This window comes from Pinus tabuliformis, chromosome Q, assembly GCF_031772625.1.
Source record: "Pinus tabuliformis cultivar Carrire ecotype Pingquan chromosome Q, CPIR1, whole genome shotgun sequence".
NCBI classification, from domain to species: domain Eukaryota; kingdom Viridiplantae; phylum Streptophyta; class Pinopsida; order Pinales; family Pinaceae; genus Pinus; species Pinus tabuliformis.
Window position 1 is genome coordinate 507,109,886 of NC_142296.1, and position 16,366 is coordinate 507,126,251.

Below are 16,366 nucleotides of genomic sequence, written 5' to 3' on the forward strand. Positions count from 1 at the left end.
TTCCCTATATTCTTCAACATGGTATCATAGCTAAGGTGTTGAAGTCAAAGGAAGGGCAGCAAAGAGACATTCAAGGATCAAGTTTCAAGAAGGGCATCAAAGAAAGTTGAAGGTTATCAAAGAAAAGGATCAAGATCTACATTGAATAATCAAACCCTAGATCGAAGAAGTAATCTACAACAACAAGAGCTTTTGTTTTGGTAGTCATCATCAAAAGGCCACCAAGACCCTCATCAAGTTGTATACAAAACAAGGTAGCTCGAAGGACCTTAAAAACGAAGATCACATCAACTTGGAGAAAATCAAAACCCTAGAACCAGTTCTAATCTACACAACAAAAGAACGCGAAGCATATTGAAGGCGAGAAGGCATTGTCATCATATTCAAGGTTATAAGACAAGTAAGGATCATCTCCTTGACCTAGGAGAAGATCATCGAAGCAACAAATCATCCTCATCAAAAGAAGCAACCTTTTCTATTGGAGAAATGATTTTTCATTTGAAAGAAGATCATCCAAGAGGAAGCTCTAATACATCCTCTTCAACCATCATAAAAGTGATAAAGTAGAAGAGTTCATCTTCACTTGTCAAGTAAGTATCTTTCATTCGTTAATTTATTTGGTAAAATGACTTCGTGGTTGCAAGGAGATCTATAAGTTGGATAGGTCATCAAAGGTCCTTGCATGGAATAAGGAGGATTGTCATAGTCCTCGTAGATAAGTGAAGTCATTAAACATATCAATAAAAAAAGTCTCCTTTGAATTCATCGGAATGAACTCTTAAGGTCCTGTCACATAAACAATATTGGAGACATCAAAGAAGTTGGAAAAAGAATTATGAACATTACAAGAAAAGAAAGTTCATATCACTGGAAAGGATAGGAGGAGTCAAGGAAAGGAATTCCATGGTAAGAGAGAGTAAGAAATCATTAAAATAGTCTCTCTCAATATAGGTCTCTTTATGGCTCCTAGATCCTGCATTGGTTATGTCTACAATAAGATGCGGTGTGACATCATGGAAACATTAGAAACAAGAACTCGTGACATCATCACGAGGATAACAAAATTCATGGGATAAGTAAGTTACCTCATTCAACTTGTGATTTCTATGCAAGATAGAAGAAGACAAGTTGAAGGGAAAAAGTGTTGAGGACTCAAACATTTGCTGGAAGTAAAAGATTATGTACTTTACAGGAAAGATTGTTCTTAGCTTAAGAAGGAAAATAACAAGAAGAATATAGAAGAAGTCCATTTCAACGAAGAAATGGAGGAAGATGAAAGAAGGAAGAACAAGGAAGTAGAATCATTAAAAGTAAGAGCTCATGACACCACCATAGGGAAACATGAAGGACCGCTGGAACAAAATCTATGGTAGTCAATATAACTCTTGGTGACCTCATTGAAAGATCAAAGGAAAGAGTCATCCAGGACAAGTCTCATCATACATCAGTCAAAAGGGAAACATCTGTTGAATAAGAATATGCGAGATCCTCAAGATTCTCTAATGGAATCCTTTTTGGAGGATTCACAGATCTAGAGTGGAAGCAAGTGTTTGATCAAGAACTCCAACTTATGGAATTCATGGAATGATGGTATGATGACATGAGAAATGAAGCAGATCAAGGGGTTGAAGATATTTTCAATCAAGGAAGCTGCTGGAAGAAGCCTAGATGACCTAAAGGTAAAATGAGGTATGTATGATTGTATTTAATATTATAAAGTCATGTCGTATGGTTGCAAGTAACACAGATCGCTACTTCTATCTTGAGAAGCATGATCAAGGGAAAATAATCTCCTCCTCTAAAAGGATGCCGGAAGGCATAAGCCACACTAGATGAAATCAACATAATATGTCCTCATATGAAGTATGAGGTGGTTAGATACAATTAAGGAACTCTGATTGGAAACTCATGGGAATGGAATGTGTAAGAGGAAGAGATTGTGAGATATGAAACCATGATAAAGGCGATCAACATCCAAAAGATCAAGAATATTTGACTAGGAAATCTCCTAGAAATATATGAAGACTCTGATGATAGTCTAAAAAAGATGGAGACCCTTGAAAATGGATATCTTTGGGAGATGTGTCAACATGTATGCAGGATGTTGATACCTACATGAAGATGTCATGATGAAGAGCCATATCGTAAGGTACTATTTGATTTAATGTTATGTTTTGATTTCTTGAATAATATCTGGATGAGTTCATGCAGGGCTATTGGAACAAGAGTTGTAAGCACAAGTACAACTAGCATTCGTGTGGTGAATGGAAATTCCTAAAAGAAGCATGATGAGAAGAAGGTATGTACCAAGAAGGCCACTTTCCTTGAATAAAGGAATGACACGACGAACCAAGGAGGAAAATGATCGACGGATAATACCTTACAAGGAAGAAGCTTAATTGAATTTCATGACACCAAGGAAAGAAATTGATCAAGTGGCTAAAGGACCCACGAAGAAGAAGTTATTGATGAAAAGGAGAGTCTCTAGTTAAGAGGGAGCTCTGACAAGTCCCTAATTAAGAGGGAGCTTGGCCAAATTCCTGGTTAGAAGTAGTTTGGTTACATTCTTTTACAGGAACAGGCATATCTTCCCTAGTTGAGAGGGAGAGATAGACACAACATTCTTGTCTTCACCTGGGAAGAAAGAATGGAGGATTGGGTAATAATCTGGCATCTGATGGTCTTTGAGGATATGTAGGGCATCCAAAATAAGAGTAGGCAAGAGGATCGATATTCTTTGAGGGTTTGGAACCCAAGATAAGAATAGTCCTAGAAGGTCATACTCAATGAACACCCGGGTGGGCATGTACCTTGCACTACAACAAAACCAGTGATTTTGCGCCAGATTTAGCGCCAGATTTTAGTGCATTTTTTTTGTAATTGTGATGAGCAACCTGGCGCTAAATCTGGCTCTATTGTACAATTTTTAAAGCGTCCTTTTTTGCACCTGATTTTGCATCCTTTTTCACGCTAGATTTTGCATCATTTTTTACACCAAACTATGCATCATTTTTTGCGTCAAATTTTGAACCAAGATTTGCATCTTATTTTATGACAGGTTTTGCTTCTAGTTTTGTGTCATTTTTTGCATCTATTTTTCATTCTCTTTTGCTTCCTATTTTGTGTCATTCTTTGCTTCCATTTTTGCACCATCATTTGCATCAAGTCTACACTGTATTTTGAATCCAATTTAACGTCTTTTTATGCATCCATTTTGTGTCAGTTTTTGCATCTAGTCTTACGCCAGGTTTTGTATCTAGTCTTACACTAGTTTTTGCTTCTATTTTTGCACCAGCTTTGGTGCCTATCTTTGCACCATGTGTTGAATTTGATTTAGCACCAAATTTTGCATCCATTTTTGTGCCCATTTTTGCATCTTTTTTTGGACCATTTTTTACATCCACATTTACGTTTGATTTGTCTCCATTTTTCCCATCTCATTTTGCACCATATTTTGCGTCATTTGTTTCATCCAATTTTGCATCATTTTTAACACCATCTCTTGCATCTAATGTTACATCATTTTGAGCATCCAAATTTGCATTTATATTTGCATCTTATGTTGAGTCATGTGTTGTGTCCACCTTTGCATCTTATTTTGTGTCTAATGGTACATTCAATTTAGAGTCATTTTTAACGTCTACTTTTGTATTTGTTTTTGCACCAAGTTTTGCACCCAATTTTAAGCTATTTTATGCCCCTTTTTGCACCATTTTTTTGTGTCTACTTGTGTCCAATGTTGCACCATTATTTACACCGACCTTTTCATCCAATTTTGCATTTTTTTGGTGTCTAGTTTTACATCGTTTTCACCATCCAAATTTGCATCTTTTTTTGCCTCATTTTGTGTCCACATTTGCATATAATTTTGTGTCTGAGTTCGAGCCTAAATTTGCATGTGATTAGGAATCATTTTTTACATCCAATATGGCATCCTTGGTTTCACCTTTTTTCAGCCCCATTTTGCATCTTGTTTTATGTCTTTTCTTACATATTTTTTTTTTCCTTTTTTGCACCCAAGTTTGCATCCCAAATTTACACCATTATTTGCATCATCATTTGGCATATTAATTTGTAACGTTTTTGGCTTCTTTTTAACGCTCAACTTTGCATCTTATTTTACATCTAGTTGTTGTCTTTTTTTGCATCTAATTTGGTGCCCATTTATGTGTCTTTGTTTTTGCCCAATTTGATATCCTTTTGTATGCCATGTTTTGTTCCCTTCTTTGTGTCAACTATTGCACAATTTTTCACTTCTAATTTAAAACACTTTGTATGTCAATTGTTTGCATTTTGTATTAATTCCTAGTTTAACATCCAATTTTACTTTCAATTGTGCATCCATGGTTACATCCGCATTTGACTTCTTATATAGAGTATATTTTTCTTTACATATATGACCCCCTTTATAGATTCATAGTGAAATATATGATAGTTTCTAAATATCATTAAAGCAGATATCACAATTCAAAATCATTTGTAAAGAAATTTAAGAGAAATTGACAACATCCATCCAAAAAAATAACAATGTGTCATTAACAATTTTCAAAACATGTATAAAATAGCAACATAATACTAATAAAATCAGTATTATTTTTAATCAAAACAAGTAAAATTCAAATATGATTAACAAATCAAAATATTTCATGAATATCGTTATTCTACGATAAATTAACAACATACATAAATCAAACTCATCGTATGATTACAAAATCAAAATGTCTCATTGATATAGGGTAAATTCACAACACCCATCTAAACATAACAATGTCATTCTACACAATAATTTCCTCATAAAAAACAATGCATGTGCATGCCTAGCTACCACCACCAAGATCATCCTCATGATCATCTTGACCATCCTCATTACTCTGATCCACATCATCACCAACACCGCAACTATCATCATCATCTCCTCCTTCACCACCATCATCCTCATCCTCATCCTCATCATCTCCTGGTATATGTTGAACATAATTTGGATCATCGTCTTGGCAATCATTACCTATAGCATTCTGACAAAAAAAATCAATATTACATGTTAGTATTAATTACATAACACAACGCATGTTTTTGTTATACAATGTTAACCATAAAATGAGGTAAGATATAATATCTAATAGTACTAAAAAATAAAATGAAAATATGGTTTAAAAGTATATTGGAAATCCAACTAAGATTACATACCATAGAGTCCATCCAAACAACAAATTCAACCCATCTCTTTTGCTGCAGCACCTCCTTTTCCAAATGATTTGGAGGTCTTCCATATTTTAGTTCCTATCAATCAGTAAATAGGGAGAAATTAGATAACAATGACTTTCTTCTAGTACAAAATTTATTAAAAAAATATCACATGTTTAATATACTTACAAAGGTTGTTATCAGTGCTTTTAAACCTTTCTGGCCACTACGATGAGTGAATTTTGTCTTGGTTAACCTCGCCTTGGATGCCTTGTCCTTAAAAATAAACCAATTCAATTTATTTTCACACAAATACATGTCTAAGATACTTATAAGTATTAATACATTCTAAATAATGTTTAATGAAGATCCAGGACTGTGAATGTGCTCCAAATTTTCTGCCCAGTTTTAATTATATATCAGGATATTATTAAAGTGGAACACAAACAAAGCCTCCAAGGTGAGGGCAAAAATTGTCATTGATGATCTCCATAAAAGTGGTAAGGGCGATGGTGAGGTCAAAAGACATGACCAACCACTTGTAGAAACCCAAGTTAAGTCTTGAAAACTCTTTGCCATACATCTCTAGGCATGGGAATGGTGATAGTCAAAAGGTAGATCAATGTTGGTCAAGTACCTCACTCGCTTGAGGTGGTAAAGAATTTCATCAATCCTTGAAAGTGGGTAACAGTTTTGAAGGGTTATCTCATGGCCCTGTAATCTGTGCAATGTCTTCACTCTTGTTGTTCCTTCTCAGGGATGGTGAATGATGGAGATCTACAGGGTGAGATGCTAGGTCTGATTTGGTTGTCTTACGAAATTAGAACAACTACTTAATCTGTCACTCAATCTGTGTGGTTTCCACAAGTGCGGTTTGGTAAGCAAGGTAACGAGGCAGGGAAGAACTTGAGGGCAAGTGAATAAAATGCCAGTGACTCTAAAGGAAGGGAGTCCTTTTGACTCCTTAAAAAATATTGGTATATGAATTTATGAGTGCCTAAAGATCAGAGGGAGGGATCTTTCTGTGGTTGTCCTCTTTGATTTGGAGGGTTATGTATTCGCTGAGGCTTACATGTTTAACAACTCTCCAACTAGTCGATAGAGAATTAAAAAAAGAAGAGACTGAGTTTGTATGTCTTACAACCTTTGTGAAGTGTGTAGGTATTGTATAACTCATCATAAATTGCCCCTAATCAAACTGGTAGGGTTTTCCAAGAATCATGTAGTGGCAGTCTTGTTGAGTAACATCACGGTCCACTCTGTTTCTAAAAGGTCCAATAGCTAAGGTAACCAAACATCTTGGTCTGATCAGGGTGGGTTGGTTGACGTCCTTGGACCTTGACCCATCCAAGCTGGTATGGCTTGGGGTGAGTTGACGTTGGCAGTTTGAGCTCCTCTGGCAATGTATAGGATACAAGGTTCTTTTGACTGAGACAACATTATGCAGGCCAACATATTTTTTATTTGTCAGTTCTACATGGATAGAGCTTCTTTCTTGTCGTTGGAATAGTCCGTGGCTATCAATATGAGTTGAGGATCAGTAGAGGTGGGTTTGCTGACATCAACCACTTATTCGCCCCCATGACTTGCTTGACATACATAGATGGGCCAACAAAACCCCAAGAGGGAATGGCTCAACCTTAACAGCATATCAGCATATCTGCAACCTGGTAGAAACTAGGTGCAGATGAGGTCAGGTGCAAGTCCCTGGGTGATGGCATAGAAACACCCCTCATAGCATGACAGCTTAGCCAAAGAGAGCTATAAGCAGTATCCTCCCAATCTGTAAAAAATGAAAGAACCACACTTACACAACCATAATGGTAAGCTATATAAACTTAATAAGAACATGATGCAGCAATATGTGCTTAGAATGGAAACACAGCTATCGAGTCATGAACAGAACATAAACATAACAATGATAACATTAACAGAATGATTGTGAAATAATCACTGAATGAGAACAGAACAGAATTCAGCTTGCCTCCATATGTGGATGTGCCATGAAAGACGAGTTGAGTTGTACCTAAAAATGCCCATGACCACATCATTTTAGCTTTGTGTTTGTATTTTCAAGGACTACCGAAAGACATAGCTTCTTGAGGCTCTTAAGAGCCTTCCATCCCAACAGTTCATATACTTAATGTTCATCCAATTGTTGCACAGTCAGCTGCACAGCCTTCTATATGTGCTCGTTTTCTGACCCGTTTTCAAAAAACTATATTAAAATATTACACGTTCGAGTTTAAGTTCACCCAGCAGTAAGTTGAGCCAAACTGATATAATCACCTAATAGTAGTTATTTAAACTATTCTTGTTGACATCGTATAAAAAGGTTATGTTGTTTATCCTCGCAATTATCTGTTAAAAGTTTTGAACAGTGAAAAGGGGCATAACTTTGAAGGATGCCGAGGAAAGACTTGTTTGTACTTCCAAGTATTTTCAACAAAGAGACTTCGCATAATAGATAATTTGAAATCTAGAATAATGAACTTTGTATCTGTGTTTATAATCATATCAAGCAGCTTTTCTGTATGCTGTTGTCATTATTCATGACGGAAAGTTTACAAACCACATTTCAAAAGATATCGAAATATGATTCTGTAGAAAATGGTACATGCTAGATGCAATTTTTTTGTTTTTGTTTGGACAGATCACTTATTTGTTTCTTGGCAACATACTATGGAAATTCCATGCTAACTGGGATGGCTTCCTGCATTGCTTCAAGTCCGTTATGAAGAACAATGTGATAAACAGACTGTCAATTACAAAAACTAGATTTACCTTCTTTCAGTATTACTGCTCCTTATCGCCTGCTTACAGTTATGATTGACATCTTATTCAGATTTAACACTTGGTTTAATATTTATAACTATTTACATTGACTTGCACTCACTGACATACCCCACATTTGTCGTATGGATCTAAATATTTATTTGCTTTTACAATTTTATGAAAAAAACATATACCTTTTGTAGTTATCTGTGATTTTAGGGCATAGGCCTCGCACACTTTATTGCCATATTGATATTCAGGGAGAAAGCATGTACACTTTGCATGGCTGCGTATAATTCTCTGGTTAAAAGGTTTTTCAATTTGGTATTGCAGTTTGCCCAACTACACTGAAAAGGATTTGTAGACAGCATGGAATTTCTATGTGGCCATCTCGCAAGATCAGCAAGGTGAACCGTTCACTGAAGAAATTGCAGGGAGTTATTGAATCTGTAAAAGGCGCGGGAGCATTTAAAATTGGAAATCTCTCAACTGGTTTGGTCTCTGTGGCAATGGCACCAAGTATAGTAGCAAGCAATACTACATCAGATCATGGTAAATCGTTGCCTGCTGCTGTTCAGGGTGCTGCTGATCATGATCCTGACATGATTCCTTCAGCTACCAGGAATGTACCAGGAATGTAACAGAGCTCTTGCGCAGCGTCAATCCGGGTTGCAGAGGCAGACCGATTTCGAACGTATGTCTATAGCGTTTTGGCGCGCGGGGAGGTCGCTGTTGTCAAAGAACGAGACGGGGCGGGCCCGCGGTTGGTGGGTCCCGCGTTCGTCACCGGAAACGCAAGGTGGCCGCCGGAGTCCCGTTCCATGGATATGTATGCGCCCCCATGACTTGCTTGACATACATAGATGGGCCAGCATTTAATACACAATATATGGCTGGTTAGCTCTTGCCTTAATTAATGTGTAAAGATGGCTATTGTCCTTGGGCTACCTTAGCTGTTCGTGTTTAGTGATCTGTGGTATTATGACTCCTCAAGTCACTATTAAACCATGAGAACCATGCCCAGGCAGACTAGTGTGACATTGTGGATGAGAACCAAAACTAGACTCCTATAACCTCCTTTTTCATCCTTTAAATTGCAGAATTAACTCACTGTTCTAGTAATCGTTCTTGAGCACCTGAAGATGTGCACCCTAAATAATAAGAATAATACCCTGTAACATATGAATAGTCCATCCTGTGCATGTAGGATATGCACATGAGGTCCAATAAAATCACTAACCAGAATACCAGGTGTTATTAAAGCCTCTACAGGGTAATTGCAATAGTTCTTCATTTCTTATTACAAGAGTTTCCAATAGATAGGTTTTGAAACAGCTAAATTAGTTCCATAGACATTGGTTACATAAAATTACAAGTTCCAATGCTCGAGGAGAAGTCTTAGCTTACCCATAATCTCCCTACATATACTTGTACAAAATTTGTATTGTTCCCACCATATCAGAAGGCCATATACTCTGCCCATTGTTTTCTTCTATCTTTTGTGTTTTTTCAAATATACCATTTCAATTGCTTCACTTGACAACTTTGTTTATTAGACAAACACAATGTCAGGCTTGTCAAATATTAGCTTCTTTTTATAGAGCTCTACCCTTATTTTCTGGCTTACCTCTTCTAGTATTCGAGGTTACGATCTTCATGACATTGTAAAAGAGAAAAAAACGTTTTATTGACTTCTGGTGTTGGAATTGTAGCATCATGCTTTGTTCCCTAAAGCCTTCACAACCTTTTTAGATGTTTGGGGCCTTTCGAGTCCTAACAAGGATTTTTCCGACTGCTTCCAAGTTCCGTCTGCACAATCCTTGATAGACTTATTTGTTTTTTAGTTATCTGGGTGCACGATAATCCCATTCACATGGTTTTTCATGCTTCTGCTAAATTGTCATCCACAAGTGATGTTTTCCACCAAGAAAAGCATGTGTTATTTTGGGCTTGATGATTAGGCATGGAATAAGGGGCACCGGTTCAGCCTCTCTTCTCGATGCATATTCTGGTAAGAAAATGGGACAAATTTTCCTGTGAATGAAAATTGCAATCCCTGTAGTCTTGAAAATGCAAACCTTGACTATAATGGGGCCTCTAGCTGGAAATAGGGCAATATGTGTTCTCCTTATGCAACATCGACATATCAGTGATTTTCAGTTTGCCCGATTCTCAGGTGGGTGATATGAATTCCTTGTATATGGCTGTTGACAATCAAGTGACCCTTGCATGTTTACCCCCCATGATGTACATTCAGTTGTAACCTAGCTTGGAGATTAAGCTAATCCAGATCCACATGTTTTTAGCATACATTTGCTAAAGAACCTTTCAACTTGTAGATAATTCACTATATCTCATCCACATGTAGTCAACTTACTGAAGATTAATTAACTTGCACATTCTCTTGTTGAAGAGAATTTGTGCTCGTCCATGCATGAGCTAGATTGGAAATATTCTGGAAAGCTCCTAGTAATCTCTGTCCATGCATTCTGATTTCTGTCTCATGAAGGTGTCAGATCTGCGTTAGCTATCCAAGACTTCGGTTCATCCTTTGACTTTGTTAAATTCAAACTTCATCTTATAATTTTTAATACTATGTATTGGGAAGTGTTCTCTCTCTGATCTGATTTGTGCAAAACTAAGAAACAGCTATGAGAAATTATTAATTAGCCTAAGGTCACAGCTAATTACTCCTCTGTTTGGACTGTCATTTCTCCAGTCAGGAGGGTGTCCCTCGTGTTCATGCACTTTCAGCACTTGGAAGCATATGCTTGGTCAATATGAGTGATCAGCACAGAAAGTAGTTTTCATTGATATATGTGTAAGCATCCAAGGACACAAGAAACTTATAAGATCAAATAATATGCAAAATCCCAGTCCACGACCACCAAATATGAAAGAAGAAAAGATGGTTGTGCACTTTTAAGTGATAAAAAATCTTCAAAGTACAGGCACTTAGGTCATTCACACTACTGCAACATACAACACTGTTCAACCATCGAATTTGGAGAGCTGTAAAGAAACTGCATGGTCAAACTCCATCACTGTATTAGTCAAAAGATTGTTTGCATCATGGAGATAAAATATGAGAATGATTGCAATAGTATGCACTGCACAGAGATGTAGGCAGCAATGAGAGAAAGGAAGGATGGAAGAGAACGTTGACTGCTCACTGAGAAAACTCTAGAAAATAATGCCATTCAGTGTTCTCTTATAGCTCCCCAAATTCCCAAAGGTGGGTGGCCTATTCATGCAAAATCTAACTGTTGTTGAGTGGCTGAAGTGAGGAAAATGCTGCAAAATTGCCCGATAACAACCATAAATATGGCTTCCACTAAACCATTGCAATAAGTGGCTTGATCTCTTCATAAGTAAACAAAAACTCATGCAATCAGCTAGAATTCCATTACTAACTAATTTGTCTCAACAAATAAGAATTCCAAATCAGCTTTCTTGTTCAATAATAAAGTTCCATCTCACATGTAAAGTTGCAAACTAATCAACGGGGTCAACTTTGTCAAAAATACAAAATAAACATTTCCCAAACTTCAAGTTTTCCAAATTTAACAAAGAGGAATTTTAAAATCACCCAAATTAAGTTAGGCAGCTCCTTTGCACCTCCTTTCTAAAAATGGTGCCAAGCCGCCCACTGAAAATAGAACTGGAGTCATGAAAAACCACTTTTAGCTAACTACCAGATGTACTGAAGGAAGGGCACCTAGGGTATTCCTGATAGGATTTCCTTATACCTCATAGGCAAACAACCGTTGTCCCTTCTATAGATGAGCAGAATAAGTGCTTGGTTCTCTACACTAAATAAAGACAAAGTATAGTACTTATTGCTGACACAATAGGATTTAAATCGCGGTTCAATTGCTTGACATTCAGCTGGTCACAGAATTGTAGAGTGCATAATCATAAGTGATGTTGCAAGCCTCATTTCTCAAAGTCTAAGGGTCTTGCGAGCCATAATCACAGCCATGTATGGCATATCTTGTGATTATGGCATTTTATGAGGTCAATTCTTGTGAAGACATTTCAGTTTATAATAAATTTTGAACCTCAACAGAGTTTTGGCAAGACCTGGCTGAGCTAGGACATCAACAACACAGCTGATATGAATGACATAATCTAGCCTCAAGAGGGAGCCTCTTTTGTTTCATCACTCTAACAATCTATGAAGTGGTGGAAAGCATAACAACTTCCCCTTGAATATGACACCTAAACTGAGTACAAATCCTAAATGATGCAGCCCTTGGTGCATGTCTCTCGAAGTATCGATATTTAAAATGTTGAAAGCTCTTGTGCCCATTTGATATGCATTCGATTGCAGTTCCCCTGAAGAAAGAATCTTATAAAGGCGAGGCCATGGCCAATATGTTAGCCATATCCATTGGAGTTGCCATTGCTTGACAACTTTAGTGTGATCAGTCCCACCATGATTCACATGGCCTTCTACTCAACACTGGCTGTTGCTATTGTAAGAGTCTTCAAGCTCGTTGAACCCATAGTATTGATAAGTGTATCCTTTGGGTCTCTGGTTTTCAAATTCTGCCTATGTTTTCCTCGCAGTATCATTATTTCAAATGCTGAAAGCTCTAATTCCCATTGTTGTGTATTTGATTGTGGTTTCCCTGAAGAAAGAAGCTTATAAAGGTGAGCCCAAGGCCAATATGTTGGCCATATCCATTGGAGTTACTATTTCAGCTTATGGGGAGGCCAAGATGAATGCATGGGAGGTGATTCTCCAGTTAAGTGCAGTTGCATGTGAGACTACCCAATTGGTTCTCATACAAATTCCACGAACATCAAAAGGGATTAAGTTGAATCCCATCACATCTTTGTTTCTCCTTGTTGCCTTGTTTTTCTCAGCACCCCCTAGGCCTTAGTAGAATACCCATTTATGATAATCAGGGTCTCTTCCTTTGATTTGGATTACATGACATTTCTGCTTGTGCCTTGGCTCTTAATCTTGCAGTGTTTCTTCTGATAGGAAAGACTTCAGCCTTGACTATGAATGTTGCTGGTCTTGTCAAGGACTGGCTGCTCATAACATAATCTTTGTCTGTAATAAATGAAAAGGTTACAGTCATAAACTTGAGTGGGTGTGGACTGGCTTTTCTGGCTGTCTGTTACTATAATCATTTGAAACTTCAAGCTCTCAAGTCCAATGACAACCAACCAAAGTACCTCAGTAGTGCAGCTGATGCCAATGATGAAGGAGAAGGTTTGATAATGACGAGTGGGAGATTCTCAATCAGAGATTCAGAACCAGTAGAGAAAAATCAAACTCAAGCTTCAAGATTAGGTATTTAGATCATTAATATTGTCTTGTGCTAGAGATTACTGTTCTTGGATTGGCTCCTCTATGCCCAGATCTATTTGCAGGGAACAGGCCAGTCATTCACAGTGAAGAAGATAATGAGAAGATTAGTGTATAATGATGGACAGGATGGTGCCATGGTGCCAACCTAAATCTCAAGTAAGGAGACATCTGTTCATCAATTTGTCAAGAAGCATGGCCTACAATTCAATTGCTCTAAGCCTATCACTTCTTCCACCTGTCAAATAAATTGTTTCATGTTTGTTTAGTTGACTATGGTTCTAATAAATATACTATTGTTTGATGTAAAAAGACAAAACAAAACAAAAAATATGGAAAGTTGTGACCCCATTTTCTAACTACAAATTGAAATCGGATTACCATAGTGACCACCTCTGCTTATTGGAATCAAAAAGGGGGTGGGTTATGCACAATCCTCCGTATCATTTGCTATTACCAGAGATAATTAAAGCCACCCTAAACTCAAGTCTTAACTATGCTGATAGGGTGTTTGGGGAGGGGGATCCCTTACCAACCCACTATAATCTGCACAAAAGCATCCTAAGAACATATGCAAAATCAACCCTTCAATGAAATGATCCAAGAATATAGGTACTCAAACATTGATTTTATCAAAGAAAAATACAAGACAGAAAGAAAAGATCATAACAAGGATTAGAAGAGTCTAAGAACAGTGCTCACTGTCTACAGAGCCAAGACGAATGCAGAAGAGTTCTTCCTTCAGTTCCCCATCTGAGAAATCAGTTGCATGCCAGACCCAAGTTTTATCACTACCTGCGTGCTCCTGAAGTGACATTGGGGAATGAACTACAAGGCAAAAAAAAAAAAAAAAACATAATCCAGATAATAAGGATCAACACAAATTCTCGGCACCGAAAGCCTCTTAAAACTTGGACGTAAGATAAGCTATTACAATCTCAGGGGGGAAATTACACAAAAAAAAAAACAAACAAACAAATTTACATACTTAAATGGTTGGGACATATTTTCAATGTCTTGGATTGCCTCATGACCATCCGAACCTTTGTAGTATCCTTGTGCTTAAGAAACTTTACTGTTCCTACACCACGCTCCTTCCATTGATTCCCATCCTTGTCAAACCTGTACAGCTTCCCCTTCCTGCAGGGTCAAACATATAAAAAAGAATGGGAATATTAATAAACAATGAAACTGCATTAGGATCATTTTAAGAGCCCATGGCATCCATTAGAAGTAACGTCCGCAATATCCCACCATATCAAATGCATTCAAAGATAAATTACCAACGACCTATTAAAAACACAGGAGATATTCCTTAACATTACTGAAAAGGATCCCACAAAAAAGCTCAATAATAACATCAAACATGTAAGAATACAAATCATCAACTATTTAATAACAAAAGAATGCTCATCCCATACATCCCCATAAAGTACAGAAATGATCAACAGCCTGTTCAAAACATCATAGAAAGTCAACGAAAACAGTTGACAGAAGACCAAAACAGACATATGCTTGAATCATACCACCTCACAACATAAAAAGACAAATCACCCTAATGCCAATAACCAAAAGACAGATTATCAAATAGGCCCAATTCAGTATTCAATGGCTAATCCAAAAACCAAAAAATACGAAACCCCGTATGCTTAACAATAACAAATGACCATCACACCCCCCACTAAACCAGAATAACAGAGAAACCATCATAGATTCTTCAAAGACATTGAAAAAAGGATGGCCTATAGTTCAACAAAATATAAAAAGACTCGTCAAAATACAAAACCCCCAATGATAACAAATAAACCATCAAATGCATCCCCGAAAAAATCTTCATCGACAGCCTATCAACATAGGAAAACAATTATTACAGACCATAATGAGATCAAAAAATGTTGATCAAAATATCAATGGGACATCAAAACAACAAGAAACTCACAAAATACACAGAAAAGCAAAACCCTAATTACCCGATAAAACAAACCATAGCCCGCTAAATGCATCTACCATAGAGTTTCTTCAGCACCCCATTGAAATGACAAATCCGATCATCATCAACAGGTGAACAAAACATCGAGAACCCGATAAAAACAGATCTTACTAAAAAGGAGAAAAATTAGAAGTAAATAACTGCCCAAATGCATCTTCCTTATAGTCAAGGTCCCATTTATGTGCACAGGAAAAGGGCCACCGAAGAGGCCATGAAAACAACTTTCAACTGAGAAAACAAAATCATGAAATAGCCATGGATTAAGAAATTTACATGTCAAGAAGGACATCCTCCTCTTCTTTGCCCGTGGTGACAGTAACCTCCTCAAGCTTAACAATGGGTGCAACCTGAGCTCCAGTGTCCTCTTCCTTTCCGGCATCATCCTCGTTCTCTCTCGAATCGTCATCTACTGCCCGTGTAAGAACAGGATCCTCCTGAGTTCCAGCCATCCCAATACCAGATAGTGCACAGAGGAAGGGCTCGAATGAAATCGATGGATCCAAAATATGCCAGAAACTCGCCCAATATCAGACACGAATGCGAAACCCCGAGGAATTTGGACAAAGGATTTAACTGTGCAAAAATGCTTCGAAGGCAAAGGGCAATGAGGTCGATGGAGAGAAAACACTCTATATAAGGGTTTTTGAGGTCGATGGAGAGAAAACACTCTATATAAGGGTTTTGAAGAGGGAAGGCCGGTAGCTGTTAAAGATTGAGAGTAAAAGTAGCATCGTTAAAGATAATATAATAAATTATTACAGGGATGGTTGGGGGGTTTCAAAGGGAGAGAAGGCCATGGAATAACCCCTAAATCATCTCCAACATGAGAGGCCTACTTAGGTTGTTGTGCGTTTTTTGTTTTCGCAATTTTGAACTCTTTCCTCGGTGATATATTATTGTGTTGATTGTAATAATAATGGGATGGGGTTGAGGGGTTTGTAAATGAGATAAATATGGAAAAGTAATTAGAAATATTGGTTTTAAATTATTATAATAAGTATTGTTGTGGTTGATCCATGATAAGTTGTAGGGTAGTTGGTTTGTATAGGGTTTAGTTGTTACGAGGTCTTAAGTTCAAATGTCATGGGGAGGGG

The 16,366-nt window shown here is 37.3% G+C and overlaps 1 long non-coding RNA gene and 1 pseudogene across 3 annotated transcripts; both read right to left on the reverse strand.

Moving 5' to 3' along the window:
- Positions 1 to 4,642: 4,642 nt before the first annotated feature.
- LOC149220385 (uncharacterized) lies at positions 4,643 to 14,118 on the reverse strand. Of its 2 annotated transcripts, XR_016249276.1 has the most exons (4): positions 13,985 to 14,112; positions 5,374 to 5,460; positions 5,188 to 5,280; positions 4,643 to 5,015 (listed from the first exon to the last, which is right to left on the reverse strand). It is a non-coding gene; the product is annotated as an uncharacterized LOC149220385 (long non-coding RNA). The 2 variants fall into 2 exon arrangements; XR_016249277.1 differs by lacking the exon at positions 5,374 to 5,460 and having other exon boundaries at positions 13,985 to 14,118.
- Positions 13,968 to 16,045, reverse strand: LOC149220386 (ran-binding protein 1 homolog c pseudogene; annotated as a pseudogene). The gene is made up of 3 exons (XR_016249621.1): positions 15,546 to 16,045; positions 14,271 to 14,422; positions 13,968 to 14,110 (listed from the first exon to the last, which is right to left on the reverse strand). The product of XR_016249621.1 is annotated as a ran-binding protein 1 homolog c pseudogene (transcript).
- Between the last annotated feature and the right edge of the window lie 321 nt (positions 16,046 to 16,366).